The sequence below is a fragment of the Etheostoma spectabile genome, unplaced genomic scaffold (assembly GCF_008692095.1).
Source record: "Etheostoma spectabile isolate EspeVRDwgs_2016 unplaced genomic scaffold, UIUC_Espe_1.0 scaffold121, whole genome shotgun sequence".
NCBI lineage: Eukaryota > Metazoa > Chordata > Actinopteri > Perciformes > Percidae > Etheostoma > Etheostoma spectabile.
The window spans coordinates 246123-250713 of record NW_022605571.1 but is presented as its reverse complement, the minus strand read 5'-3'; the positions used below and the strand labels follow the sequence as shown (position 1 = coordinate 250713).

The window sequence follows — 4591 nt, the reverse complement described above, 5'->3', positions numbered from 1 at the left end:
AGTGATGCCTTGATTGTGAACAGGTGTGGCAATAATCAGGCCTGGGTGTGGCTGGAGACATTGAACTCAGGTGTGGACAACACCAGTTATAGTATGTTTTAACAAGGGGGGCAACCACTTTTTCACACAGGGCCATGATGGTCATTCCGTTTCCTTTGCATGTTTGTCACACTTAAGTGTTCGGAACATCAAACCAATTAAAAACAATGTCAAGGACAACACAAGTAACACACAAAGCAATTGTAATGAAGGTGTTTATATTAAAGGTGAAAAAAATCCAAACCATCATGGCCCTGTGTGAAAAAGTGGTTGCCCCCCTTGTTAAAACATACTATAACGGTGTTGTCCACACCTGAGTTCAATGTCTCCAGCCACACCCAGGCCTGATTATGCCACACCTGTTCACAATCAAGGCATCACTTAATAGGAGCTGCTTGAACAGTAAGGTCCACCAGAAGATCCTTAAAAGCTACACATCATGCCGAGACCCAAGAAATTCAGGAACAATTGAGAAAGAAAGTAATTGAGATCTATCAGTCTGGAAGGGTTATGAAGCCATTTCCAAAGTTTGGGAATCCAGCGAACCACATGAGAGCCATTATCCACAAATGGAGAAGACATGGAACAGTGGTGAACCTTCCCAGGAGTGGCGGCCGCCACCAAATTACCCCAAGAGCGCAGCAGACGACTCATCCAAGAGGTCACAAAAGACCCCACCACACAAGTCCAAAGACCTGCAGGCCTCACTTGCCTCAGTTAAGGTCAGCGTTCATGCCTCCACCATCAGGAAAGACTGGCAAAAATGGCCTGCATGGCAGAGTTCCAAGAGAAAACCACTGCTGAGCAAAAAGAACTCAAAGCTCGTCTCAATTTCTCCACAACACATCTTTGATGATCCCAAGACTTTTGGGACAACATCTGTGGACCGATGAGACAAAGTGGAACTCTTTGGAGGGTGTGGTCCAAGTATATCTGGCGTAGAAGGAACACTGCATTTCATAAAAGAAAATTATACAACAGTAAAATACGTGGGTGGTAGTGTGATGGTCGGGGCTGTTTTGCTGCTTCAGGACCTGGAGACTTGCCGTGATAAAAGGAACTATGATCTCCTGTCTACCAAGAGATCCTGAGGGAATGTCCGACCATCTGTTCGTGTACTCAAGCTGAAAAGAACATGGGTTCTGCAGCAGGACAATGATCCTAACAACACACCGCAAGTCCACCACCGAATGGGCTGAAGAAAAACAAATGAAGACTTTGGAGTGGCTTAGCCAAAGTCCTGACCTGGATCCTATAGATGTTGTGGTATGACCTTAAAAAGGCTGTTCATGCTCGAAAACCCTCTAATGTAACTGAATTAGGACATCTGCAAAGAGTGGGCAAATTCCTCCAGGACGCTGTAAAAGCCTCATTGCACGTTATCGCAAACAGCTTGGGTTGCAGTTGTTGCTGCTAAGGGTGGCCCAACCAGTTATTAGGTTTAGGGGGCAACCACTTTTTCACACAGGGCCATGATGGTTTGGATTTTTTTTCACCTTTAATAATAAACACCTTCATTTCCAAATTGCATTTTGTGTTTACTTGTGTTGTCCTTGACTATTGTTTAGATTGGTTTGATGTTCCGAAACACTTAAGTGTGACAAACATGCAAAGGAACAGGAAATGAGGAAGGGGGCAAACACTTTTTCACACCACTGTGTATATATATATATATATATATATATATATATATAGAGAGAGAGAGAGAGAGAGGCAATGTGTATGTGACACTAAAGCGTTATATATTATGCTGAATGACGTTATGTGGAATGTGTACTAAAGTGATCTTCACTCTTTCTAGGACCATGGGAAGCTATAAACTAAGAATCATCATTAATGAAGGGGACATACGGAAAGTGTCACTGGATGGGAAAGCAGAAACGGTTGAAGAGCTGAAGATAAAAGTCAAAGAAAAATGCAAGCTGCAGGATGACTTCAATCTTATGTATGAAAACCCTGACTTTGGTTATTCCCTCTGCAACCTAGATGACATAGAAGACTTGCCAGTTACAAAAGCAACTGTGAAGGTCATTTCATTGGTGACACTGACACTTGTGCCTTCTTCCACCTCCAGCATTTCTGATGTCTCAGATGATGCTGATGTCCTGTTGACATACAGCTCATCACCATCAACAAGACAAGAGCAGTGGCCAGAGTTTTTTGAGATTCCAAACTTCTCAGTTGATGTAGAATTCAGACTGAGACAGGCTAATCTTCAGTTTTTACAAGACCAAACTTACCTGAATGTACCAAGAGACATGAAGCATGGTGTTTTGGAGAAGCTTGCTGAAGCGATCTACAAAATTGATGCCTATCCAAATGCAGAACGATGCCATTCTGTTGCATTGGCGCTCATAAGCAAACATCCCTGCCTGAGAGAACCAGGCTCGCCAGATGGGTGTTCTGGCTGGAAGAATAGCTTGATGTACAAAATGGGGAACTATTGCACTAAACTGAGAAAAGCTGGATGCGCAGAGGTTGCATAAATCGGGGGGGGGGGGGAAAGGCACCCCAGAAATGGCATCAAAAGGCCTCAAAAGACCAAAAAGGTTTGAGGTCAATTACTTACCAGACCTCCCTGAGGGGCAGAATGAAGATAGACTAGAGGTTGAAAGAAAGCTCCTGGTTGAAGAAATGAAAAAACGTAACCCCAGTGGAACTGTCATTGCATCTAAGATGGACCAGACCGACCACCGCGGAGACGGGAGACTGTGGAGGCTGAACCTCAAGTGAAGACCCTGAAGGAGCGCTGGTACGTACTGATATGATTGTATTCTGTTATGATTAAGTGTGCATTGAGGTTTTAGGACGGGCAACCAAAGCCAGGCTACTTACTCACAATTTTTCTTTGTCTTAGGTGTTTGCTGAGTTCAACAGAATAGCTACAACAAACTGAAGAATGACTTTTTGGTGCAGTTGACCGCTACACAACCACACTTTGTCACCATCTTCAAGTCAAGAAAGGAAGGTTGGGGAAATGGCTGGATTCAAGGGACAGTCTACAGACTTACGTTTTTGCTGTGGATTAGATCTCAAAACTACTCCAATCAGGAACTGTTCTCTGCAGTTAAGCAATGGGTGACACCTCTTTCAAACCTTTTGATGTTGCATATTTTGAACTTTCTGTGTTCTATCCACTTCTAAACCAGATGTGACAGCAGTGCGTACCCTTGTTCTCCAAGGCACCTGTTTTCCTGGTGACGACCCCAGTAACTTCTACAACACCTCCTTGTGTAAGTTCTCGTATCTAAAAAAAGCACATACAGTATTTCACTGTGAGTTCAGAACAAGATTGGCGATGCTAACTGTGACAGTTCAGTGTATGCCAGCAGGGTGAGAAAAAAGAGATAAAACAACAAAAACCCTAAACAAACGATGAAGCAGCCACTCAACTAACTCCAGTTGTAGTCCATGTCACAGGGTTGCACTGCTGAGTGCAACAATGCTAAGCCCACTTGCCATGCTGTAATTGTGGGTTCTGCACAAGAGGTAGAACATTTCTCTCCCTCAAAAAGAATAGCTGTAACAGCAATAACATCTGAATAAATGTTGTATTAGGATATAGCTGAATTTCATTCATGTTTTTTAGTGGATGTCTGTTAGCTGGGTGTGAAGTGAAAACCTAATAGGCTGGAGGGAAGTGTTGACTTGACAGATGGCTTGATGAAAATTGATAATGCCGATCAACATTTACCTGATGTAATGTTTGTGTTTGGTTGGATACAGGATTCTGACAGTGAGGAGGCCTGGGCCCAGGTATCTGTTGGATTCCTGACTATCATCAGTGAAGATACGCCTATCTCTCCAAATCATCTCCATCCTGACCCAGTGTCTACTGCCATCATTCTTGAAGGAGGTATTGTAATGGACAGTCTCCAGAACCTACTTCAAGCACTTTTCCTCTTGTTTGGGTTGTCCTATGCACTAGGGCTGCACAATTAATCGAATTTTAATCGCGATCACGATTTGGACTTCCCACGATCAAATTTGCGTGATCGAGCGATTATTTTTTATAAAGCATCATTTCATAGAACGCTACGGGTTTTTTGCAAAGCCCATCTCCCGCTCCATAAAGCCGTCTGCTCATGAGCCAGTCAGAGTAGTTCACTGCACCCCGTGCGCTAGTTTCTGTGTAGACAGTCCTAGAGGACAGAGTGCGTGGGAAAACTCAACGTAGCAGTCGGTATCGTCAGTCTCAAGGTTTACCAGTTTACCAGTAAACGCCAACACTTTGTCCCCTTGTTGTTTTCAGACAACAGCAGTGACCAGTGCTAGTCGGTGCTAGTTAGCGTCTGTTAGCTGTTAGCTAGTAGGTCTGTTAGCTGTTAGCTTCGGACGCACGGTGCTAATGTCCTGCATCCGCTGCAATGCGTTTATATGGATATGGTTTATTTTGCGTTACATGACCCATTTCGTCTGTAAAGCCGTGCCTGTGTTGGATCTTTCTACGCTCTCTCGTCCTACCTCTCTCCTCTTCTACTCCGCGCCCCGCACCAGCGGCCGCCGTCCACACTTCTGATTTTGGTCCCAGTTTCTTTTCTTCACCCCGTGG

The 4591-nt window shown here is 44.2% G+C and overlaps 1 long non-coding RNA gene across 1 annotated transcript in view; it reads left to right on the top strand.

The window, feature by feature from the left end:
• LOC116685705 (uncharacterized) overlaps positions 1-4591 on the top strand; it is an 18283-nt gene that overhangs the window by 12793 nt on the left and 899 nt on the right. Inside the window, exon 2 of the long non-coding RNA XR_004331020.1 lies at positions 3198-3203. This is a non-coding gene — a long non-coding RNA (uncharacterized LOC116685705). The remainder of the gene's footprint in view (positions 1-3197; positions 3204-4591) is intronic.